The sequence below is a fragment of the Danio aesculapii genome, chromosome 3, assembly GCF_903798145.1.
Source record: "Danio aesculapii chromosome 3, fDanAes4.1, whole genome shotgun sequence".
Classification (NCBI taxonomy): domain Eukaryota; kingdom Metazoa; phylum Chordata; class Actinopteri; order Cypriniformes; family Danionidae; genus Danio; species Danio aesculapii.
Genome location: NC_079437.1, coordinates 47,371,536 through 47,399,475, shown reverse-complemented (window position 1 = coordinate 47,399,475; position 27,940 = coordinate 47,371,536). Strand labels below are relative to the sequence as shown.

General features: G+C 37.4%; 1 long non-coding RNA gene across 1 annotated transcript; it reads left to right on the top strand.

Moving 5' to 3' along the window:
• Positions 1 to 162: 162 nt before the first annotated feature.
• LOC130221592 (uncharacterized) lies at positions 163 to 27,940 on the top strand. The gene is made up of 5 exons (XR_008836292.1): positions 163 to 554; positions 18,235 to 18,730; positions 18,859 to 18,972; positions 22,355 to 22,598; positions 26,980 to 27,940. It is a non-coding gene; the product is annotated as an uncharacterized LOC130221592 (long non-coding RNA).

Below are 27,940 nucleotides of genomic sequence, written 5' to 3'. Positions count from 1 at the left end.
AGTCATCCTGAGGGGAGACAGACCTCACACTGTTCTCCGTTGAACTGCTAATCACGGGACACTGTCTAATAATTGACTCAGCACAGAAGGAGGGGCTCATCTGGGATGCCCCGAGGCTTATAAGTGCACTGCTAACAAACACAGCTTGTCAGTTCGTGGAATCTTAAAATGAGCAGATAAAATTGGCGTTTTCATGCAGTCCTCTAATGACGCACTCATTAGGTCATATTTGGGATTCTCTTTGGTCTTTGGGGTGTCGGGATCAGTCAGTTTAACTGAAGCAGACATGGGACTGAGCTGCAGTACAATGCCTGGCCCTTGCCCTCAGTGCAGGGAAAGCTGTGGGGACGCGTGTGTTTGTTTGTGTCACCGGGATGAGCCATGTGTGGACCGCTGCTGTAACCTGTGCTGTCAGGTCTGTCTGGACGGCTGCTGTCTCATCTGCTCGGATGACTGTCGATATACTCTGTGTTTTATGTGTACGAGGGTGGCAGACTCCTGCGCTGCAGTTCTGACTGTTGAACAGCCTAGATCTACAATGACACAAACAGAAGGTAGGTGGAGTAACATTTACACTCTTACATCTATCCTGTGTAGTAACTTGTACATCGCTGAAATTCCAAAGCTTGACTGTGAGCTTGATATGATGATGTGAAACCTCCAATTAAGTGTATAATGTTACTGGTTACACCTTGTAATAAAACTTGTATTAATTACTTGTGAAACTTAAAGCCATTTCACAGTGGCTAAGTGGTTGCTCACAGCAAGAAGATCACTGGCCTGAGTCCCAGCTGGACCATGAGGCCTTTCTGTGTAAAGTTTGTCTGGGTGGGTTTCTTCTGGGTGCTCCAGTTTCCCTCACAGTCCAAAGACATGCAGTATAGATGGGTTGGTAAATCTAAATTGGCCATAGTGCATGAATGGCAAAGTGTGTGGGTGTTTTCCAGCACTAGGGGATGTAATATTAATGCAAGATTGTCACCGGTAGGTCATCCACTGTGTAAAACATAACAAAGGAAATAAGAGATTATTCCGCAGTGCAACCCCTGATAAAGCATGGAATAAGCTGAAGGAACAGGAGTGAGTGAATAGCCATTTCTAAATAGTTTCTTATTTTCTTCAATGTAGCAATAAGCAGAATATTTTTGTTAAATGTCAAAAGATATTCATTGTTTAACAATTCATTAATGACCCATTTTCACTGAGTGGTAGAGTACGGGTCAGTACAGCCCCCCTTTATCAGGCCTGCGTTTCCACTGCTAGAAGCGTACCAATGGTACTCTTTTGGTGGGCGTGGTGTATGACAGAAAGTTTTGATCGACATCATCCTCGCTCAAGGAAATGTCAAAGTAAAGATGTATGTGCCATTCACATATGATATTAGAAGCACTTCTCACAAAACAGATGCTTAAAACACACAAATGCTTGTGTATAAATGTTCATGACTAACCTTTCTATGAACATGATTTGATTATAACTACAGATCAATGATGCAAAAATAGCCTACTGTATCCTCTGCAATTATATAAAATAAATAAATGCAACATATATGAACACATACAGCTCCTTATGCTGTCCGATATGTTACCAATTACAGATATACAGCATACATTTAGTCCTTATATGGGTTCAAAATCAACACGCAACATATAGCCCACTCAGTGCAAACGTCTCATCTTTATTCTTCACTAGCACATGTAATCTCTGTTAGAAAGTATTTCCGTCATTCTGACATCATAATAGTCCAAAGGGTGATGATAATAGTTAAACATGGCAGTTTGTTCATGTTTTAGGTTGCTAAAATAATTCATTTGCTCCTTTGTTTTTTTCCGGCTTCTCCTTTGTTTTTTCGCGCTTCACTCTTGCACTTTTCCGTTTCTGAAAGGATTGGAAGGATCTGAAAGGATCACATACACGTTATTATCATTAGCTCAAGAAGTTCATTATTTCAAATATAGAAGCACTTTTCATTCTCCTGCTTGTGTACACACTGGTGACGTATCTATGTAAATCAGTAGCGTTCAGCTGCACATCCTCCTCCGCCTTTTGGTACACTTTTGTTGTGCTAGGTACCCTTCTGAAAGGGTACCCAAAAAGTGGTACGGTACTGTTCGCTTTTAGATACCTTTTGGCAATGGAAACGGCTATAAAAGCGTACAGAACAAAACTGTACTGTTTCGTACCACTTAGTGGAAATGGGTCATATCCAATCTATGCATGGCCGTAATCTTCACCCAGCCCGCAACACACTTTTCAAAATCCTGCTTATGTCCATCCCACTTTCAAATTTATTGGTTTAGATTTTTAATGCTGTGCACACTTTAAGGCCCTGTCCACACGAACGTGGGTATTTTCAAAACTGCACTTTTTTCTAGCGCTGTCACCTTACTGCAAGAAGGTCGCTAGTTCAAGCCCCAGCTTGGTCAGTTGGCATTTCTGTGTGGAATTTGCATATTCTCCCCGTGTTCATGTGGGTTTCCTCCGGGTGCTTCGCTTTCCCCCACAGTCCAAAGACATGCGCTATAGGTTAATTGAATAAGCTAAATTGGCTGTAGTGTATGTGTGAATCACCGCCTGTTGGTTTGGGCATGCCCTTACCGTGCATCACAGTGTGTTTTTTGCATATTCATGTGGACGGAGATTTGTTTTAAAAACAAAAGTGGGGAAAGCCCTGTTTATAAAAATACCCATGTTTGTGTGGACATGGCCTTAATGTGACTCACTTTATGCCTAGCTAACACTAAATGACTTTGGACATCAGCAGATCAATGTGCTGTTCAGACTACCTGACTTAATTTTGTGCCTTTTTGTCATCGTTATGTTCACACTACGCAACAATATGTAAATGTTCCACAAGAGAGGGTCACACAGTACACATTAGACAACAACTCAAAAAAACCAGCCCTCAATCCACAGCAAATAAAATGTTCTGGTTGCAGCAGTCATAAAGAACAAAACACTATGATCTACATCACAGGTGTCAAACTCAGTTCCTGGAGGGGCGCAGCTCTGCACAGTTTAGTTCCAATCCTAATTAAACACACATGATCAAACTAATTAAGTCCTTCAGGCTTGTTTGAAACCTACATGTAAAGCTGAGGTCACACTGGGCTTTTCCTCCCATAGACTTCCATTCATATGCACGCGAATGAGTCAGACCGGAAACGCAGCGTCATGCATTAAGTTTCGCAGTTCGCTGCGGTGCAAAGTTCAAGCTTGGTAAACTCTGACCTGCGAAATCACATCACTTGACTGCGTGAGACCAATCAAGGATCAAAACAGGACCTGTCTGGACAGAAATTGAAAACATAGAGTAGCTAGCTTTTTTAAATGTCTAATCATTTTGTTTAATTCAGCCCCTTTTCGCAGCGCCATACGACAAAATTTCACACACACAAAGCCCACTGTGACCGCAGATTAAGTGTGTTGAAGCAGGGTTGGAAATAAATGCTGCAGGTCCTCCATGAACTGAGTTTGACACCACTTATTTACATGATCATGATTTACATGATTTTAGCTCAGAAAGCATTCAAGGAAACATTTGAAAGCTGCTGATTAATCAGCTGATCTATCACTGTTGTTCAGCTGATAGACATAGCTTTCATATCTGTGTAAATAGAGGATGAAACAAGTGAACTGTTGACCATTCTAGCAAATCACAGACATTTCTGTTGAGCACATGAACACAATGGTTGTTTTATTTCCTGTCTGTACTTGGCGTCCTTGTGATCTCGTGTGACGTCATCATCAGCCAAAGTTCAACTACATACTCGGTATTCATCCCTATTCACTAATCCATAGGTGCCCAACAATGTTCCTGGAGAGCTATCTTCCTGCAGAGTTAGGCTGCAACCTTCATCAAATGCACATGTCTTTATGTGCAAGTGCTACTTCAGATCCTACTTAGTTGATTTGGTTGGTTTTGATCCGGGTTGTAGCTGAACTATGGAGGAAGGTAGATCTCCATTTCTCTACCTTTCTGAAGATTTAAGTTGCAACTCATATCAAACACACCTGCATGTAATTATCATGTGCTGTTCAGGTCCTTATTAATTGGTTCAGGTGTGTTTGATAAGGATTGGAGCTGAACTCTGCAATGAAGGTAGCTCTCCAAGAACAGGGTTGACCACCCCTGCCCTAAAGGGATTAGAACATAGGGATGAGCCCTTCTGAAATGAATGTAGTGTGTACATCAAACAACTTCCCTGCTTAAATTTCCTAAAGTGTCTATGAGTTGTATTTTTGAAACCCTTCATTCCATTCGAAGTGGCCAGTTTTGAGCACTTCAAATTGTCAATATTCAATATGGCGGCCATAATTATTTCACTCCAAAGTATCACGTTTGGAATGCAACGTTTATATTCAAGACTGTGTGAAAAAAAGGACATGTGAAAGAACCTGGATTTGTTTTTTGTTTTAAGGATGCGTCGAATGTAGACTTGAGGGTGCAGCGGTCATTTAAAGCCTCAGAGGTCGTTGCTGCTAAATAAAGAAGGAAGGAAGTGCTGCATTTTACATCCACTATTATTTATTATTTTTGTTCAAAGATATAACTTGTTTACCTCAGGAGATTCTCTAAATGAGATGGTGAAAGTAAACAGGCAAGTCATAAACCACATGGAAAGGTGTTTAATTGCCGAAATTTATATTAAAATCTGTGGATTGCGCAAAGTATCTTTGGAAGGCTTTTGTATAAAAAATATGTATTTTTTTGGTCCCACTTTATTTTGATGGTCCGTTTGTTGAATTTAAGTTACATTGCATCTACATACCAACTAATTTTCAATAGATTATAAGTAGACGGTTAGGTTGTGGTTAGGGTTAGGTTTAGGGTTAATGTAAGTTGACATGTACTTGCAAAGTTTCTTATAGTCAGTTAAATGTCTGTTAAAGAAGCAGTATCAACAGATATTAAACAGACAGTCTTCTGATACTCAAATGGATCATTAAATTAAAGTGTTTCCCACATTTTGTGATTCATGTGTTTTTCACTTTTGAATGGCATAATGGGGCCATTCATATGCATTATCCATGCATTATCTTTCCTCCAAAAGCTTTTGATGTTAAAAAGTTTAATGTACTTTTATTGACAATTTTAATAGTTTGAAGTGGGTCTAGGTTTATGTTTTTTAAGATTTAGTTCTTTATATATTATTTATTAAACATATTATCTACAAAAAAAAGTCAATAAAAGTCACTATATTGAAACTGCACAGTAGAATTTTCAACGTCAACAGTTGACAGAGATAATAGCAGAAATAAAATCCCCATAATGCAATTCACAACCATAAATAAACATTTGTGAATCACAAAATACGGAACCTGTTAATTAACAGATATTTTTTTGCAGTGTTCATCTGAGAAAATTTGGCATGCACCTGCAAGTCTCTTTTATTCATTGTTCAGTAGATCACACATAAAGACTACCGAATGCTGATCATCTCCTGATTTTCCCACCATCACTGCCCGATCTGTCACAAGCTTGTTAACTTGGAATTTGGCTCAAGTCAGACTCAAATCGGGCTTTAAATCCAGTAGCATGAACTAGGTGTAAGGTGAAAATTCAACTTAAGGAGGTAACGTTATTGTGGGTCAGCAAAGAAACACAAGCAGAAATTGTAGACCATGTTTTTCTTGGATGAAAAGAAAGAAAGGAGATGGTTGATTCAGAAAATTTGCTCAGGTCAGGATAATCATATTTTCTGTCAGATATCAATCTACACTTGCTGATGTTAACTGAACTTACATTAACATACACTGTTATTAGTTAACTTCAGGCTGTTAGCTAAACAGTTCATGTATTCATGTAATAATCAAGATTTTCATATAATTAGTATTTATATGATTACAATTTGGGGCAGCATGGTGGCCCAGTTGCAGATGTATAGTAACGAAGTAGAACTACTTCACTAATGTACTTAAGTACTAAAAGGCTGTATCTGTACTCTACTGGAGTATTGTTTTTATCTCCTACTTACACTTTTACTTTAGTACATATATTCGATGAGTTTATTACTTTTACTCCGATACATTTTTTTATGTGCTGCATCGTTACTCGTTACTAGGGGTGTCAAAATTATTGATATCGGTTCAGTAATAGATCATAACTGGTTATTACGTACTGACGCTATTTGTCTCCTATGCGAAATGTTGCAGTAGAATACTATAGCGAAGGAGATGAGGGTGAGTAAATAACATTCTTACTACAATGAAGGCGGCACAGCACACGAGCCGCTATTTCACTTTGACGGTGAAATGCTGTAAAACTCCATCTCACTTTGGACATTTGACCCGCTGGCCTGTTTGTGAGGTAACTTTTCCTCTCCTCTTGGCTGTTAAAGCGATACTTGTGGATCCAGACTCGAGTGTGCCTGTGATGCGAGTTTTCTCCACTGTGTCTAATATGGATTACCTGAGATAACCACGTATTATGCGCATAGAGAGTAAGAGCAGGTGTTGAGCAGGTGAAGACAATGACCAATCATAGGGGTGTAAGACCTCACCTGTCAGCACTCAAAATTCAAGCTGGATAATATTTACATTAGTTTATTTGCTATAAATGCTCATGTTGTCTTCTGTGCATGTATTGGTGTTTTGTTTGATACATTCAGAAAGAGTGTTTTCTTTGAGCAGGTCAAATTAAGGGTACAGTTCATAAATCTTACTGCTGTATTAAAGAACAAAATTGTATTGCAAATAATATATAAATATAAATATATTTATAGATTTTAATGAAAAAAATTCTTGTGTTGTGAAGAAAAAATCTAATTATGTATGGAACGCATCGTCAATCCACCGAATTGAACCGAATCGATGGCATGATAATCGTAATCGAACCAAACCATCAGACCAGTGTAGATTCACACCCCTACTCCTTACAATTATTGACCTTTTTCTTGGCTACTGCATGGAGGGTACCATAGTGACTAGCATCTTCTGGTAGAATGTTTAGAACTTCTGTTTACAGTGTTTACAACTGATAATTTGCAATCCGAAAATGGGTTTCAATAGCGTGGAGGAACTATGACATCAATTTGTATGCAAAAACCTGGAAGCGAGTTACATTTTAACAGTTCCGGTTCCCTCGTCCCAAAGTCAATGGGTGTTTTCAATGGGATTTCAGTTAAATCGCTTAAATAAGGTTCGTGGCTAACACAAACTCAAGATACTTTCACGTTTTATTCTACGACATAAAACACATCAGTTACGTCACACAATGCTTCTTTAAAAAGATGGTTGCTATCAAGTTGCTAAATGTGACTACAGGCGCTGTCGGGGACATTATACGTCATCGAGCTGAACTGGGCTGGAGCGCAGCTCGCTTAAGTTGGGCATTTGGATTTGTCTTTGATTTAAGTATTTTCATGACTAGTATTTTATAGTTTATTGTATTTTTCTAATTGGGAAATCATAATGTGTGTAGATAATGCCTTCACAGGTAAAGACTGTCAAGACAGATTTATTTGTTGATCCTTTATTTTAATTAAACAACATTATGAAGATACTGCTTACCAGTGCAGCCTGTCTCTTTTCTGTTCTCAGTAATGCAAACGTGTGAATAAATGTGTAAAAATACATACATGTTAACTGTAATTTTAACGTGATCAAGTGATTTTTTGTTGGGTTTTTCTTCATCTGAACACATTTGACTTTATCATAACTGCAATATTTACACTCCACCATAAAATGTATAGCATGTGTGACGGTATGGGTTGCCTTTCGCTGTATTTTGTGACATAAAAATAATATTGAATGTTGTTCTCGATCCATGATGGAACTTGCAGGAATTTATAGACTTGCTCCTCATCCCTCATTTCTGTCATCTGTTATGGTAAGCAGGCTGTGTGCACGCGAGCGATACACTTTTTAAAATATGTCTTATGACATGTAGATACAGTTTTGACATTTATACAGTTTTAAAACTTTTACAACAATGAAAAGAAAAACAGATGTATTTCCTACTTAAAAACGATCCAAAAGGCATTTAGGTCTATGTGTTTTTGCTTATTTATTTGTTTATTCAATTCAATTCAATTCACCTTTATTTGTATAGCGCTTTTACAATGTAGATTGTGTCAAAGCAGCTTCACATAAAAGGTCACAGTAAATAGGAACAGTGTAGTTAAGTTTGTAGTGTTTAAGTTCAGTTCAGTTTAGCTCAGTTCAGTGTGGTTTAATAATCACTACCGAGAGTCCAAATATTGAAGAGCAAATCCAACGATGCGCAGCTCTACAGATCCTGAACCATGCAAGCCAGTGGCGACAGCGGAGAGGGAAAAAAAACTTCACTAAAGGCGGAAGTGAAGAAAAAAAACCTTGAGAGAAACCAGGCTCAGTTGGGCACGACCATTTTAATTTCTCCGCTGGCCAAACGTCTTGTGCAGAGCTGCAATCTCAGTGGCGGAGGCTGGAAGCTGGCCTCAGCGAAGACTCGTCTGTCTCTGGAGCGTCATAGGAAACAGTCTCATGTTCTCCACTCTTCCATGACCATCGCAGTAGTTGTTCAGGATTCGGCCAGGTCCAGGATATGGAAACCTTGGGATCATCTCGTCGTTGGTCTTGGATCGAATCAGTGACTCTGCATAGTCTGAGGGCCTCGGGAAGAGTATCCCCAGGTGGAAATGGAGAATAAAGAAAATAATTAGCGTAGCTGATGTTCACAGTGTATATCAGCAAGATGCATAACCTGTGTGGAAGCCCCCTAAGTGGTGCACTAAGTGTATGCTTTACTGAACAGATAGGTCTTTAATCTAGTTTTGAATTGGGAGAGTGTGTCTGAGCCTCGGACGTTATCAGGAAGGCTATTCCAGAGTTTAGGAGCTATAAATGAGAAGGCTCGACCTCCTTTACTCGACTTTGCTATTCTAGGTACTACCAGAAGTCCTGAGTTTTGAGATCTTAAAGAGCGAGTTGGATTGTAGCGAGACAGAAGATTGGTTAGATAAGCAGGAGCTAGATTATTTAAAGCTTTATATGTAAGAAGCAATATTTTAAATTCAATACGAAACTTAACAGGCAGCCAGTGTAAGGAGGATAAAATTGGGGTGATGTGATCAAATTTTCTAGACCTGGTTAGAACTCTGGCAGCTGCATTTTGTACTAATTGAAGTTTGTTAATAGAGGATGCTGGGCAGCCAGCAAACAGAGCATTACAGTAGTCCAGCCTAGAAGTCATAAAAGCATGGACTAGCTTTTCTGCATCTGAGATGGATAGCATACTTCGTAACTTAGCTATATTTCTCAGATGAAAGAAAGCAGTTTTTGTGACATGGGAAATATGATTTTTAAAAGTTAAATTGCTGTCTAATATGACACCCAGATCTTTTATAGTAGAACTAACGCTAACTTTGTATCCCTCTAATTGTAGATCGAGTTGTGAGATCTGCTGTGTACAGGATTTAGGCCCAATAAGTAATAATTCTGTTTTGTCTGAGTTTAAGAGAAGATAATTGTTGGTCATCCAGTCTTTAACATCTTTAATACACTCAGTTAGCTTGGACAGATTAGACGTCTCGTCAGGTTTAGTTGAAATATATAATTGAGTATCATCTGCATAGCAGTGAAAGCTGATCCCATGTCTTCTAATAATGTCTCCCAGGGGTAGCATGTATATTGTAAACAGTAAAGGGCCTAAAACTGATCCTTGAGGCACCCCGTATTTTACTGGGCTGATTTGTGAAGGCTGTCCATTTATATTTACAAACTGGTAACGGTCAGATAAGTATGACTTAAACCATTGTAGGGCCTGTCCCTGGACACCTGTAGACTTTAAGCGATTAATAAGGATACCATGGTCAATGGTGTCAAATGCCGCACTAAGATCGAGTAGAACTAATAGCGAGATGCACCCTTGGTCAGCAGCTAAGAGTAAATCGTTGGTTATTTTCACTAATGCAGTTTCTGTACTATGATGAGCTCTGAAACCTGACTGAAACACTTCAAAAACATTGTTGGTCTGCAGAAAGGAGCATAATTGAGCAGAAACAACTTTTTCTAGTATTTTAGATATAAATGGAAGGTTTGAAATAGGCCTATAATTAGCTAAGTTGCTGGGTTCCAGTTGTGGTTTCTTAATAATAGGTTTAATAACAGCTAACTTGTAGGGATTTGGAACATGGCCTAAAGATAAAGAAGAGTTGATAATGTTAAGAAGAGGTTCTCCTATAACAGGTAGCAATTCTTTCAGTAACTTTGTTGGAATTGGGTCCAATATACACGTAGCTGATTTAGAGCTATTTATAATTTTGTCTAGCTCTTCCTGTTCTATGATTTTAAAGCACTGTAGGTTATTTAGATTCAGAGGCGTGTTTACTGGATCTGAAGTATAAGGCGGTGCAGAAAGTTTAATATCTCCTATTTTCTGTCTAAAGCCTTCTATTTTATCACTGAAAAAATTCATGAAGTCATCACTACTAATTTGCGGTGGAACGTTTTGTTTCAAAGATGACCGATTATTTGTTAATTTAGCGCTGGTGTTAAATAAGAATCTAGGATTGTTTTGATTATTTTCTATCAGTTGGCGCAGGTGCTCAGCCCTGGCAGATTTTAAAGCCCTCCTATAGCTGGACATACTGTCTTTGTATGCAATTCTAAAGACTTCTAAATTAGTTTTTTTCCATTTACGTTCCAGGGCACGGGTTGCTGTTTTGAGAGCGCGGGTATGACTATTATACCACGGTGTAGTTTTATTCTCTCTAGCCTTTTTTAGTTTGATGGGTGCCACAGTATTTAAAGTGCTAGTAAAGATGGCATCCATACTGCTGGTTACTACATCAAGGTCATTTGCGTTTGCGGGTGCATTTCGAAGTAGAGAAAGATCAGGTAAGTTATTTATAAATTCATCTTTAGTGGATGGAACAATAGTTCTACTAGGACGATATATCGGAGCGGATCTGCTAATTTCAGGTAAACACAGCTTATATAGTAAGAGGTAGTGGTCTGTAATATCATCACTTTGTGGTATAATGTCTACATCAGTGACCTCAATTCCATAAGACAGAATTAGATCTAGTGTATGCTTTAGGCGATGAGTTGGACCAATAACATTTTGCTTTATTCCTAGTGAGACCAGCAAGTCCGTAAACGCGAGCCCTAATGTGTCGTTAGCGTCATCTATGTGGATGTTAAAGTCTCCTACAATTAGTATTTTATCAGTTTTAACTAGTAAGTCAGAGATAAAATCAGAAAACTCTTTTAGAAAATTGACATAGGGTCCTGGAGGTCTATATATGGTGATTAGAGCGAGAGATAACATAGGTTTTTGCATAGTGTTTGGAAGGACAACATTAAGCGCTAGTACTTCAAAGGAGCTAAACATAAGTCCGTTTCTCTGATTAACATTAAGAATATCACTAAAGATTGACGCGACTCCACCACCACGACCAGTTTGACGAGCCTCATGTTTATATAAGAATCCTGGAGGAGTTGCCTCATTTAAACTAATATAGTCATTTTGTTTCAGCCAGGTTTCAGTGAGACAGAGTGCATTAAGATTGTTATCTGTTATTATTTCATTTATGATAAGTGCTTTAGGTGCTAGTGACCTGATGTTTAGGAGACCAAGCTTCATGAAATTTGTATTTTCACTTTTTAGTGTTTTTTCTGGTTTAATTCTTAATAGATTATTTCTGGAGCATACAGTACGTTTGTTTCTTGATCTAATAATACGAGGAACAGACACAGTCTCTATGGGGTTAGCTAGGTATGCATTACTGTTATTTATGTGGGACGAATAGGAGTCTGTGTGGCTAAATTGTGAATTTTGTGAATTTTTACTTACTAGTCAGTTTACTTACTTACTGGCTGGGCCAGTTGGCATTCCTGTGTGGAGTTTGCATGTTTTGCCAATGTTTGCGTGGGTTTCCTAGTTTATAACAAAGTGCGTGGATTATAATATAATAAACAGAGAGATTAATTCTTTGTCAAGGAGTATATTTCTAAAAATAAGCTTAATAAGTTGTCTGTAGCAGGGTGGTGCTGAAAAGCGCCCCGAAAGCACTGTAGTTCGTTTATAGCCTAATGTTAGCTTTTCAATTTTTGCGTTTGCATTCAAGATCCAAAAGTGCTCAAAGTAGTATTTTCATGTGAGGATTATCTGGCTGGACAAAACGTGTAAGTGTAATGAACAGTTTTTAAACACAGAGCTTATTATTCGCAATCTTCGAAAAGCCTATGGGAAAATCCTATAGGGATTTTATTAAGGGAGCCAGTTTTATGCTAGCAGCCGATTAGCCTACAAGGTGACATCAAAGTTCCTCCACTCTATAGCGTTTTGAGTGAATTACGGAATGTTTTTGTGACACACAACTTTGAAAGGTGTGCGTTAAAGCTGTTATAATCTGTCAGACTGTAATTCAAGCGCGAGAGAAAAACAGTATAGTAAGCCATGTTTCTTTTCGTTCTGCTTAATCACAAGCCCCACAAAAAGATATTTAAAATAAACAAAACAATATGATGTCTTTTGACAGCTTTCTTTAATAAATACATTACACAATACTTGTACTTTTACTTTCGGTACTTGAGTAGTACATTTTGAAATAAACTACTTGCAATACTTAAGTACAAAAAATGTACTTCCACTTAAGTATGGCGCTTAAAGAGCACTTCAACTTCTACTCAAGTCACTTTTTGAAAGAGCACTTGTACTTTTACTTAAGTCTGGGTCTCTAGTACTTTATACATCTCTGCTCAGTGGTTAGTACTGTCACCTCACAGTAGGAAGATCATTGGTTCGAGTCCTGGCTGGGCCAGTTGGCATTCCTGTGTGGAGTTTGCATGTTTTGCCAATGTTTGCGTGGGTTTCCTCTAGGTGCTCCGGTTTCCCCCACAGTCCAAAGACATGCGTTATAGGTGAATTGAATAAACTAAATTGGCTGTAGTGTATGAGTGTGTGTGTGTATAAGAGTGTGTATGGGTCTTTGAAATACGAGTTTAACAGTGAAAATGTTATTTACATTTCATTCCCACACAAAACATTAATGGTAAACATTTTTTACTTTGAATGATAGAATGGTTCTCACGTTTTGACGATTGGCCTCTATAAAACAATAATGAAAGGCATATGCTCACCAGCCACTTTAATGGGTACACCTGTCCAACTGCTCATTAACGCAATATTCTAATCAGCCATTCACAAGGCAGCAACTCAATGCATTTAAGCATGTAGACATGGTCAAGATGATCTATTGCAGTTTAAACCAAGCATCAGAATGAGGAAGAAAGGCGATTTAAGTGACTTTGAACGTGGCATGGCTGTTGGCGCCAGATGGGCTGGTTTGAGTATTTCAGAAACAGCTGATCTACTGAGATTTTTACGAATAACCATCTCTAGGGTTTACAGAAAATGGTCCGAAAAAGAAAAAATATACAGTGAGCAGCAGTTCTGTTGGCGTAAATGCCTTGTTGATGCCAGAAGTCAGAGGAGAATAGCCAGACTGCTTTGAGCTGATAGAAAGGCAACAGTAACTCAAATAACCACTCGTGACAGCTGAGGTATGCAGAAGAGCATCTCTGAATACACAACACATCCAACCTTGAGGCGGATGGGCTACAGCAGCAGAAAACGACACCGAATGCCACTCCTGTCAACTAAAAACAGGAAACTGAGGCTACAATTTACACAGGCACACCAAAATTGGACGATAGAAGATTGGAAAACCGTTGCCTGGATGATGAGTCTTGATTTCTGCTGTGACATTCAGATGGTGGGGTCAGAATTTGGTGTCAACCACATGAAAGCATGGATCCATTCTGTCTTGTATCAATGGTTCAGGCTGATGTTGGTGGGTGTAATGTTGTGAGTAATTTTCTTGGCACACTTTGGGCCCATAAGTACCAATTAAGCATCTTGTCAACTCCACAGCCTACCTGAGTAGTGTTGCTTTTGATGGCTACTTTCAGCAGGATAACACCCCATTTAATAAGGTGCGAATCATCTGAGACTGGTTTCTTGAACATGACAATGAGTTCACTGTACTGTACACTGTAAGGCCTCCACAGTCACCAGAATTCAATCCAATAGAGCACATTTGGGATGTGGTGGAATGGAAGATTTGCATCATGCACAGCTGACAAAATTGCAGCAACTGCGAGATGCTATCATGTCAGTATGGACCAAAATCATTAATTCATTCATTTTCTTTTCAGCTTAGTCCCTTTATTAATCCGGGGTCACAACAGCAGAATGAACCGCCAACTTATCCAGCACATGTTTTACGCAGCGGATGCCCTTCCAGCTGCAACCCATCTCTGGGAAACATACATTCACACTCATACACTACAGACAATTTAATTTAGCCTACCCAATTCACCTATACCACATGTCTTTGGACTGTGGGGGAAACCAGAGCACCCGGAGGGAACCCACACGAACACAGGGAGAACATGCAAACTCCACACAGAAACGCCAACTGACCCAGCCGAGGCTCAAACCAGTGACCCTCTTGTCTGTGAGGCGACAAGTTGCCGGTGAGTGTATTTTCTCATCATTTATTTTAGTATGCCAAAACATTTTTTCCTCATTTTGTGTCCCTCTACCACATAGCAGTGCCCTTTGTGCCCGCATGCATATTTGGGTTTTAAAACTCTACTTATTAATTATTAAACCATACTTTAATTTCAAACAATGTGCACTTATAGTTTTCTCAAAACCTTTTAGCCACTGGAGTGGTGCCTACAGAAAAAGCACAACATCGCAGTCAGACAAAAATAATAATTTTCTAGTAGTACTTCTATGTGTATTTGACATGTGAGCACTTCTAAAAAAACAGACCTAAACAAATTCATGGGTTTCAAATGCTGTGCCAGCAGTTGACAATAGGCATGTCTTTGAAATTACATCAAATCAAGCAACAGTCAAAGAAGAAATCCAATAGCGCAGTCAGCTGTGTTTCGGCCATCTATGCTGAATGAAGAATGATGCTTACCATACCAACTACTCTGGCAGCACAATAGCAGGTGTGACTAATGGTGCTCAGGAAAATCTGGACAAAACAGCTCAAGGTTGACCTCTGAAAACAATGGCTTGGCCTTAAGCTGTTAAAGAGACAGTTCACCCAGAAAATGTACTCTCTAGTTGCAGAAGTGGTTTCAAACCCTTATGACTTTCTTTTTTTCTGCTAAGAAGATCTTTTTTAAAAAAACGTTGGAAACCTACAATTATTAACTCCATACAGTAGAAAAAAAATGTTTTGGAAGTCAATGATTATACAAAATAACTAGGTGAATGATGAGTAACTTTTCAGTTTTGGGTGAAATATCCATTTAACTCTCAAGCTTTAGTACAAAGGTTAAGTGAACCTACAGCAATACACCATTTAAAAAGTGTTTGCTACACAATCAGCCCTATTTAAAGTGAAAATGACGTGAAGGCCATATTGTTTGTTTTCAGCATTTAAAGTCTGTGTGAAATCAAAATGTATAATGTTTATTTTGCTAGCACACCTTGTTATCCTTTAGGTGAACAATTACATACAATGATGTTGCATTTTGTTTGGAAAATTGGGTTGACGTCAGAACCCAATGTCAGGCCGACATCAATGTCCAACATCGATCAGAAGTTGAATATTTGTTAATTTATAATGCAACCTAAAAACAACCAAATATCGACGTCTAATGATGTTACAGCTTGACATTGTGTGGATGTTACCACTATGACGCCTATCAAATGTTGGACTTTGCTTGCCATACCTGATGAATAAAAGTCAGTATTTGATGTCAATATGACAGTTTAAGATGTTAGCTTGATGTTGGATTTTGCCCACTTTCCAACACACCCTAAAATCAACCAAAAATCAGCCTCGCTTCATGTCATTATGGGACGTCAAAATAACATTGTTCTTAGATGCTGGTGGCCTAAACCTAACCTAATATTAATGTCTTATGACATTGTGTGTGTTATGTGAAGGATGCTGGACAATGGGGTTGAGGATCCAGGTGTTTATTACAAGAATGGTCAGGCAGGCAATAGTCAACAGGTACATGCAGACAATCCAAAGTCATGGTCAAAGAACAGGCGAACAGTCGGTACAGACAGCTATGAATCAAAACAAACAGACAAAGCAAAGGGTCAAAACACAGCTAGGCTAAACAAGGAAAAACACATTGTAATGTTCACAGATAAACAAGACTAAGGAAAGGTGTGTGTGTGTGTGTGTGTGTGCGCGCACACTGTATTTAAAGTCCATGTAATCAGTCCATAACGATCTTCTGGCTGTGTGTGTAATCAATGGAACCCGTAACAGGTGTGTGTGAGTGGTGTATGACTGGATGTATACCAGCGATCTGCAAGGATTAGATCGCTGGTAATTGTGACAAAGTGTCTGCTGGTTTTGCTTCTGGTTTGATTCTGCAGCTTCAAACTCAATTTTTTTTTTAACCACGCTCCTCTTACCGTTAGTTTGCTATGAGGGAATGATGCACAAAAAGAAAGTCCCACCTCTTAATATTCCATTTTAGCTGAAAGTACGTTAACATGAACTAAAAGTCAAATTTGATTTTAATTGATTTGATTTAAAAGAATTTAATGCTACACACAGAAAAAAAAGACTGAAAAAAATGACAACTGAACAATGTCTTGAGGTGTGTTAACCATCAAGAAGAATTTTCTACAGCCCTTTGAATTATTAGAAAATAATGCACACCTTAGGTGGTGAATACAGCCCATCGTCAATTATTTCTTACTTACCAGTGATGGGAGATGATTTTGTTACCTTGTTCCTTAGGAATATCCCGGACGAGCCCTCGGGTTGTTGTTTTTATTTTTTAACGTGTGATAACAATGACGAGAGAGGATGATTACAGCTTCAGATTGTTATCGCTTACTCCAACAATGTCAAAATTGCCAAACATCTTTTAAATAATTTGTTTGCTCTCTCTCTCTCTCTCTCTGTGTGTGTGGTGTTTGTGTGTGTGTGTGTGTGTGACATAAAGACACAAATTTATTCAATGACATGGGTAAAACATGGCTAATACAAGGAGAAGATGCTTTATGAGGACATTGCACCATGTCTGATTTGTCAAAAAGCTTATAAATTAATCTGTAACATATTTTGGGAGAGAAAATATGCTAATTCCTGTAAGTGGTTGGGTTAAGTTCATGGTTGGTAAAGTAGTGGTGTATTAAAAGCCATTTTGCTTATGGAATGTCCCCACAATTGATTAAAAAAACAATTGTGTGTGTGTGAACTATGAGTGTGTGTTTTATCTGTAGGAGTGGAGTGTATGTGAGGTGTTTGTAATTCTGTGTGCGCCTGAGTGTTGTTTGTGCACATGCATGTATGTGTGTGTAAGAGTGTTTGTGTTTTTGTGTGTCTCTATGTGTGTGATTTGTGCATTTGTGTTGTATGGATGGGAGTGTATGTAAGTGTGTGTTTGTGCAGTAAGTCTGAATGTGTGTGTGTGTGTGTGTGTGTGTGTGTGTGTGTGCGTGTGTGTGTTAAGCTTCTGTGTTGTATGTATGGAAGTGTATGTGGGTTTGTGTTGTATGTTAGGTGTGTGTGTGTGTGTGTGTGTGTGTGTGTGTGTGTGTGTGTGGTTTGTGCACAAGTGCGCATGCATGCTCGTGTGTGTGTGTGTGTGTGTGTGTGTATGTCTGTTGCATGTTTGAAGTGGGTGTGTTTTATGAGAGGTGTGTGTGTGTGATGCTGAGTGTGTCTGTGTGTTATTTGTAGCTTGTGCACAAGTGTGTCTGTGTGAATTGTGAGTGTGTGTTGTACGTACTGGAGTGTGTTTGAGTGTGTGTTTATGTGAGAAAGTCTGAGTGCGTCTATATGTGTCTGTGTGTGTGTGTGTGTGTGTGTGTGTGTTGTATGTGTATGTGAGTTAGTGTTGTATGCGAGGTGTGTGTTTGTAATGCTGAGTGCATCTGTGTGTGTGTGTGGTCTGTGGTTTGTGTGCATGCGTCTGTGTGTGTGTGTGTGTGTCTGTGTTGGATGTATGGGAGTGTATGTGAGTCTGAGTTGTATGTGAGAAGTGTGTGATGTTGTGTGTGTTGTTTGCGAACAAGTGTGTGTGATTCTGTGTGTGGTATTTGTGGTCCATGCACATGAGTGTGTGTGTGCGTGCGTGCGTGCGTGTGTGTTAATTGTGTGTGAACTGTGTGTGTTTTATCCACAGGAGTGTGTGTTTATGTGAGGTATGTATGAATCTTTGTGTGGATGTGTATCATTATTTGTGTATCTGAAAGTGCAAGCATGAGTTAGTTTAATATCTTTTTTATTATTTGTTGGCTGGTAGGTTCTGCTTTGGAAGGAGGCCAGTTGGTTTAAATCACCCAGTGAAACATAATGGAAGCTGATGTTTTGGATAAAGAACCCTTTTCTACATCATGGTGCCATTTTCTGTACAGAAAGAGACTGAAAAAATAAGAAGGAACTGTTCTTTTTTTCTGCAGTGCATTTGTAGATGATTTGCTACCTCTGTAAGTCCACCCATGCGCCATTGTATATATATGCAGGATTGTGTTATTCATATTAAACTGATTGTGTGAATTATTATGTGTCTGGAGCATCCATAGAAAAGTGAAAACACACTTGCGCACTCATGCAAAAACAGGAAGAAAAAAAGGGTTTGCTTGATGTAGTTTGCTCCAGAATGACTGACTCTCAGAGGACGAGCAGGAAAAACTTGATTTGCACACCCTGTGGAACCAGCTGTCACAGAGGTACAGTATTTATATGAGTCCACCCAAGGCGTACATCAGACCAGCCCCGTCAACCTCACGACAGCTCAGGTACATCTGAAAGATCTTACTGAGGCTATCATTTTAGGGTGAAAAAGGACAGCTGATACAAAAAAAGGTAAACATGATCATCTGAGATACTGAGAATGTCATGTCTGTGCTCTTTTCTCTTTTTGTAGCAGTGTCGTGATTGAGGATTTTAATTTCTTCCCGGTTACAAGTGGGACTCGAGACAAAAAGGAAAATTTAAAGGAAAAAAGAAGACTCTAAACGTCTGAAGACACTTGAAAAAGGTACATTGAATTGAAATGGCAGTTCTCTGGTAATTTCAGTAATCTGAAACAAATCCATTGCCTGCGGGGCTGTCCTTGGGTAAATTATTTGATTGGAACTGATTTTTTTTCTGTGAAAAGTTTGGTGTAATAAAAATGTCCTCGTTTCCGCTTCTTTTGGAGCTTTAAGTCTCTGAAAGAGAAACGGATGACTTGCAGGAACTCAAAGGTTGTTTTGAATGATTTTGCTGGCATTTTGCCCTTGAGCGGCGCAATAGAAGGGCTGAGCTTAATACTGACACATTCCTCTCACAACTATGTCACTCATCATGCTTAAGACATCAGTGAATAGAAAATGTAATGTAATGGTCTCGCCCCTCCTTCCTGATTTCTTTGGGTTTTGTGTAGATTACGACCCAGGCATATGAAAATGCATGCCTGTGGCAACATTTCAAAAAAATCTATCACACTGTTTCTTGGCAGTTTCATGGCAAGTTGAATGAATGGCACTAGTGTTCGGTTTTCTCAGAAACATATAAACTGAGGCAATTTTATTACTTTGGTTAATGCACATTTCATGGCATTTAAAAAGTGCAGCTGAAAGATTAACCAGTATCCACGTAAACAGTTTTATTTTGCTTTTTTTATTTGGGTTATTCGGGTAAAGTTGGGTAATTTAAAGTTGGGTGAAGACAACAATGTTATTAAAAATAATCCCTCTTCAAAAGAAGAGTTGTAAATGACTCATTAAGCCGAATTACGCATACTGTAGCAACCCAGTAGTTGTCTATGCCACATTGTGTTCTCCAATCTTGTATTCACACATGCCTATAGACTGAATACATAATGAAAATAATGAGGATGATTTGTTTAACTAAACTTGATTTGAGAAATGTTTTTATTTTTTATTTTTTCAAAAGAACATATTGGTCGATATAGGTAACACTTTACAATAACAGTGCATGAATAATGATGTTTTAATATGTGAATTAAACATTAGTTTACTATAAATTTATTACTTACTATAAATTAATTATGTGTTACTGTGTGCGCTTATTGTGGAATAACATTAATTATTAATTATTAATTAGTATTAATAAGTATTATTTAACATTTAAGTTTAAGCTAAATGTAACCAACATGTATAATTATATCATGACTTTATTTGGAGGGGTACATCATCATTAACTCACCCTTAACTACTTATGAACTCCTGTTCATGCTGATGTTGACAGAACAATTTTCGGTAACACTTTATAATAACTACACACTATAAATCATTTACTAAGCATTAGCATCTAGGGAATTCATTATCTGTTAAGCATTAACTCTACATTAATAAACGTTAGTAAGCAGTTTGTAACTGCAGCTATTATTGACTTATAACCACATTTATAATAGGCTTAATAATTGTACTTTCGTACTTTGTAACTGGTTGATTTTTCATTACTAAATTAAGTATTGCATTATTTACAAATTATTTGTATTTAAGAGTAGTTGGAGGTTTTTAAGATCATTCAGAATGAATTAGTAAATGATTAATAAACTATTGAAATCAACATTTATATATCTTATTATTTAGGCATATACTAATAGTAAATTTATTTATTAATAAATGCTTTATTAACTCAACTTCATGCAGTTCTGTGACCTAATCTAAAGTGAGGACTATTTATGCTTTATAAATCCCTTATAAATGACAATTAAAAGCTCAGTATCAAATAAACAATAATCTTTGCAATCTTATTTAAAAAGTAAAATTAATGTAAAGTTTAAACATTGCTGAATAACAGGAGTGTCAAAATACGACATAAAATTGTATAAAACAACAACAATATAATAATTTAACAATATAATAAGATGCAATGTTTAAACTGTACAGTAATTTTATTTTAGATAAGGTTGCAAAGATTTATTTTTTACTTGATACAGTTTCATTTGTGCATCTTCAAATGAATAGAAATGAATGAAAGTCATTTATGTTCTTTTTTCCTGTTTAGAATATAACTGAGCCTTTAATTGTCATTTATAAGGGATTTATAAAGCATAAATAGTCCTCACTTTAGATTAGGTCACAGAACTGGATTAAGTTAAGTTAATAAAGCATTTATTAACATACAAATTAACTATTAGTATATGCCTGAATAATAAGATATATAAATGTTAATTTGAATAGTTTATTAATCGTTTACTTACTCATTCTGAATGATCTTAAAAAACAACCAACTATTCTTAAATAACTGGTTTGTAAATAATGCAATACTTAATTTAGTAATAAAAAATAAATAATTAACATAGTATGAAAATACAATTATAAAGCACATTATAAATGTGCTTATAAGTCAATAATACAGCATTTGTAACTGCATTTACAAACTGCTTACTAACGTTTATTAATGTAGAGTTGATGCTTAACAGATGACTCATAATGTGTAGTCATTATAAAGTGTTACCCAATTTTCTATTGTTATTCAGTGTAAATGCACTAGATGGACATGCATAAGGAGTTCAGACCGAACAAAAAGTACTGCATTAAATTACATTTTCACTCACCATGTCTTTAAAATATTACCATTAAATATTAATATTTTTAATGGAGTTTCTGCACTTGGCTGCTGATCCTGATGGCACTATAGCGTTTACAAAGTCTTTCATCTCGTTTTACTCTTGAAATACTAAATGAATGTCTATTCAACTGAATTTATTGCAATTACATTACAATTTCGATGCTGTGAAAGGAACTTTTGAAAATGAAAACAGTCACATTAAGCTTTTATCGGAAATGTTTTATTGGCTGAAAAAAAATTAGGTATGCATATAGCCCTATATGTTATAACAAATAAATGCTACCTAGTATCTATCTAATCTATCTATATATCTGTCTGTCTGTCTGTCTGTCTGTCTGTCTTACTGTCTGTCTGTCTGTCAGTGACCCCCCTCATTGTCTCCTGATCCCCATGTTGGCAACCACTGCTCTAGAGACATCATCATTAATTTATTTTACATCTTATAAAAAGGGCATAATATGTCCCCTTTAAAACATTTACACATGAAAAATATAAAAAAAATTTCAAACATCATTATTAAACATACAATCTTAATATAAGATAAACACAAAGCACAGGAAATCAAGGTGTGTGCAACTGTTTTTTTTTCACAGCAGCATAGCTAATTATCATTGAAGCTTCAAAACAATATTCCATCTTAGGTGTTCTCTGTGGAGCAATGTGTCAACAGATAAAGCATGCATGATCCATAGAGCAATTGATTTATTTCCATATCAGTTAATGACAATGAAAGGATGCTCTCAGATACTGGAATGTAATTACCATCGATTGATTTCCCCCCCCCCCCCCCCCCCACATTTGTGAGTCACAGCCGTAACCATTTCATCCTCCCTCAGGCCTGAACCAGGATACCAGCCATGGAGGAGGAGTACAAGAGCCCCCCGCCGTCCTATGAAGAGGTTATAACCCAGCAGCACACAAGCAACACCAAGCAGAACCAGTCAGCTGATAGGAGCCAGAATGCATGCTGCAGGTGCTGTATGAGCACCAGGAACTGTCTGATGAGTCCTGAGTGCGGACGAGCTCTCAACATTGCCAGCGTTGTCGCCATGTGCGGCATGTGCATTCGTATGTTTGTCTGTAAGTATTTCAGCTTGATGGATTTATTTGTGTGAGTGGTTGTGGTGGTCAGGCAGGCATGAGGTGAGGATCTACACTCAGCTTTGACTCCATTTAAAGCCCTGCCCTTGGGTATTTTTAAAACTGCACTTTTTTCAACTTAGTTTTGTGTTTGTTCATACGAAAATGCAGTATCAGGTGACCGAAACAGAAACTTTTTTGAAAACTCCAGCCAGGGTGAAGAATTTCTTTTCTGTGCTCATGTGGACGATACAACCGGAGTTTTCTGCTCATAACGTCAGTGTGCGTGCTGTTTTCTCCTTTCTGATTGGCCAACATGGCTAGTTTCACACCAAAGACAGAAATGAGGTACAATTCCGCACATTTGTGGCAAAACCATCTCATCTATCATATTGCTTGCCTGCAGGACTGTAATCCGCCTCTGTTCTTACATTTGCATTGATATGTTAGCAATTTACTTGTGCAAATACTTAATTCTCGTTTGGTGTGAACGCAGCTTAAAAGTGTCATTATCATGCCATGTTGGTTCGGCGTGCCCTTAACATACATCACAGTGCGTTTTTGTGTTTTCATGTTTACAAAGATTTTTTTTTTTAATTGAAAGCGGGGAAAACCACATTTATAAAAATATCCGTGTACATGTGGACACGGCCTCAAACAAAAATAAAGAAGATAATTCAACTTAATGTTGCAATAAAATCAAGTCGAAGTTCTTTAGGTGTTAGTATTAGTATGTTCGTCTTAAAAATCATGTGAAGTGCTTTGAAATGCTCATTTTTGTTCGAAGTGAAAAGCAATTTTAACTGAAACATGAAAACGGGGTGGGACATAGAGTAGCCCATCCCCTTTATATAAAACAGCCAATAATGTTTTGTTTTTATCACAATGACCCACGGCGCAATTCTTGCGCATCGCCGTGCATTTATACTTCTGTGCACTGTTTGTGTTGGTCTGTAATTACACTTCCGAAACGTTAGCTGGCAGTGAGGTTTTATGCTCCTCTGTGTCGAGTTTCTTCATGGGTGTTTTGTTATTTTCTAAACGCTACCTTAATGTACAAGTAACTGAAATTTTGAGGCAGAAACCAGCGGACGGGCAACAACTTTAATCATAAGGTAAACACAAAGCAACGGGTTCGTGCGGCACTTGGTCCTGCCCACAAATGTCAGCGATACCAAGCCAACCAATCAAAGAGCTTGCGCTACGCAACGTTGTGACGTGTAGTTACAGTTTTTGAGAGGTGCGTATCATTGATGGCCACGGCGAGGGCTATGCGACCGCTCGAAGGCTGCGCTAAAGCATGCACATACACTTGACACAGAAGTATAAATCACGCTTAAGGGCCCACAACGTTTTGGGGATCCTAAATTACTATTAGGGGCCCCCCGATCTCCAGCCCACCCCCGCTCTTCACTTTCATCTGCGAAGCCCCCCACCTGCCTCTTCACTTTCTTCTGCGACACAGCATCACTGACTCCCCCACTCCCGCAACTCTTCATTTTCATTCATGATATTACCCCCCCCCCCCCCCCCCCTCTCGTCAAATGCTACAGAGCATTTTATTGGTCAGAAGATACAATGAAAAAACTGAACTTTTGCCTGAAGTTTGTTTTGAACTTTGTTTTCGATGTTAAAATCTTCTAAGTTGTTGTCACTGTTTTGAAACACACTGATTACAGATATCCTTAAGACTAACAAACTGATACTAGCAACCTAATTTTATTTTCATGCAACTTTAAGGTAATCTATAAGCTAGTGTGTTCCAAAACTGTGATAAAATTCACATTTAGATGATATAAGCATTCAAAGCTTTAGGCTTTAGGCTTCAAAAGCACTCTAGTATATATACATTCCGCCTTCTTCAAGATGCTAATGCTGCTGTTGAAATTGGTAATTTATTCAGATGCCAAAGAATGTTCAAACCAAGGGTTCTTCTGAACCCTTTAAAATATAAAATAATAATAATAAATAGTAATCAAACCGTGTTGATCTGAACTCCCAACGCAATCTCACGGCAATTCTTAACTTTTTGATTTAGTGGCTAATTCGTATGAATTCGTACAATCTAATTTGTACTGTTTAGTACGATTTGCTCATCACCCAATTAATAATTCTGACTTCAACTGTGTATATATATATATATATTTTTTTTTTCATCGCTTAGTCCTTTATAAACAATATGTTAATAAAATACATTATTAATAAATCCATAAATCCATGTAATATGAACCCTGCAAAATGATTACAGCGAAACAAGCTAGCACTCATTTTATATATAAACTATGAATATAAACAATTAAAGAAATTGTAAGTAATGGAACATTATGTAACAAATCTAAACTTTTATATAGACTACAGGCTAAATAAAAGCGCCTCATCAGAGCTTAACATCACTGCTGTCACCGCATGTCTCACATGTTTATTAACAGGTAGCCTGTACATGACAGAAGACACAATCTCAATAAACACTTGATGCTTGCTGTCAACAAGGCTACTTTATTTAAGGGCATTCGTTACGACATTGATAGGGTCTGTTGTTGTCAAGCTTGCTTCCTTTTAAATATTTAGTTTATATTTTCTTTGAAATCTGTAATATCACTATTATCCCTCATCACCAGTAAAATAACCAGCCTTTGTATTTAATATTTTTCAAATGTTTATTTCCCCGCCAGTTTGAGGCACGCAAGCCAAATTGTGGCGTTTTACTTATTAAACACACCCTCACCCGAACTCACGGCGAGAGAGATAGAGAATATGAAGGCTCATCAGCACTGAGGAAAAATCAGATGCTTAAGACCTAATTTTTTAAATAATGAGTTATATTAATATAGCAAATAGGCCTATATGACAGAGGTTTGTGATACAACAATTTACAGTGGTGTTTTAATTAAATCCTTATTTTTTCATAGAGTCATCCAGACTCAAACAAAAATATACACTTCATATTTTTTTTTCTAGGAAACATTATCTTTTTGAAACTTTTTTTGAACTTTTTGAAATTTGTTTCTTAATTTTAACGTATGTATTGTTTGTCAATTATCTACAAAATAAACAAGAAGAACGAATAACAGGCATGAAATGCTTGAAAACAAGTCTGCTATATATGCTTCAATGGCAAAACACAAACTGGTTTGTTAAATAAAATAATAATATAAATATAATTTAAGTAAAATATTTGTCGTTTCAGAAAAGCCTATATTAAACTGTTTTTACTGTTAATGACAAATTCAACCATTGCGCCTATCAGTTTCAGTTTTTAGCCTACTTTTTGATTACCTGACCCATGGATTAATGACAGGACTCATGAATATAACAAAGAACCATGCATAACAGGGTTTTATAAGTCCCCAAAATGCAATGTCAACAGAGTGACTCCATAAGCTAACTTAAACTGCACACATTTGATTATGTAATGTGTAAAGTCGTGGACACGTGTCAGCGTAAGGATTATCCGTTAAATGTCCATGCTTAATCAGTCTATCGATTTGCAGGGTTATCAACAATGTGTGTATATTTTTGGCTTAGAATAGCCTTCTGTTAAATATTTTTGTGTTCATCCTTGCTACAGGCAAAAAATAAAACCTCCTTTTAAATTAATTGCACTTTCAATGAAACCAAATCTAAGTAGTATCAAAATCGGTACTCTTTATCGGAAAGTACACAAATTAAAATATTCATACTCGTATCAGTTTACAAAAAGTGGCATCAGTTCATGCTAAAACTCTAGTGTGACCGCAGCACTCTAACTGGAGTATTATGAAAGCATACAAAATTTGTTAATTTTGAAGATCATTAAGATTGTGCCGTTTTAAAAACACGTTTCTTCTGTAGCTTCTGAAGGACAGTACTAAATGAAAAATATATATATTATTATATTTAAATGTACACCTCAGGCTCCCCCTTTATTTTTCCTTCTGGAGCTTCAGTGAGTGTTTTTAACCTTCTGTAATAGTCGCACAAGAGTCCCTCAGTCATCCTCAGTGTGAAAATATGGATCTCAAAATCAAACAGTCAAATTTGAAAAGGCTTGAAAAAATACTCGGAATTGCTGAAAAACCAAAGCATTTGTTTGAGCTGGAGGATTTCTCTGAAGAACAGCGGGACGAACAAGGGACTCATAAAAACCCTTCACTAAACAAAAATAGCCCAGCTGTGGATAATTCCATTTTTTAAGAATCAAGCGTTACACTTAATTCAGTATAAAGAATCAATGTAAATGGGTCATGTGAACCATCAACATATTTTATGCCAAATATCTTACTCGTCAGTAGTAAAGTAAGCTGCATATACAGTACAGTTGAATTCTATAGGTGAATACAGATGGGTGTATATAGGTGTAAGATGGGAACTAACTGGCTCTGTTTTTTCTTTTATTTTTCAGAGGGCTGTGGGCCATCTCTTCCAGATCTCTCATCAAGTGCTGGTCTTCTCAAATTAAAAGACAAACAAAGACGTTTACTGTGTTCCAAACCTAAACGATCCGCAACATTTATAAGCTCCACATGACCATGCCAATTCAAATGCTGTCGAAAATAGCAGGCAGCACTGCGTCCTTCACAGAAAATCCCACAAACACACTGGGACCAAAGATGACCATTTAAAATGGGAAATGTCAAATATTGAGTGTTGTTTATATATACAAAGTAGCTTTTCAGTCAGCACTGACACATATTGTTGTAAAAGAGAGTCTTTTTTCAGGCGTTTAGCTTAGCAACATGTTAACCTTGCTGACTTATGCACATTAAGATGTGCCTTCTTTCAAGTGTTTAAACTATAGAGTGATAGTGTGATTCTAATTAATGAACTAGCACATTAAATTTGTAAATAATTTGTAATATTGGCATGAGTTTCAATGAGAAACTTACATATAGCTTACATATCTGCTCTGTATATATGCTATATATCTGATATAGAGAATTAAGGCACAGTCACATTTTTACTCTGCAAATTTTTACAGATAAAACAATAGGAATTTCTGTAATTTCTGTAGGAATCCGCACAATATGGAATTTTGTTTCAGGATGAAAGATTTACCAAGGATTTTGAAGCAGGTTCCAATTGATATCACCAATTTAAGCAAGAGAAAGATGTTCAGTTTGGTTTAGCTTTTATGTGAACTGAGTGTCATACATTCCTACAGTGCTGACAAAAGGTCTGTTTCATCTGTCATAGACCGCAGCTATACATTTTCTATTTTGGTTCAGATTACGTATCACTCATATAGATTTTGATCACAGTAAACTTTTTCTAATTGCATTAATTATTGGCCAAATACACACAGCTGACAAGAAGAGGTAAAATGTAAGACATTAGAGTTTAATACCCCTCTCTTATCAAAAAAA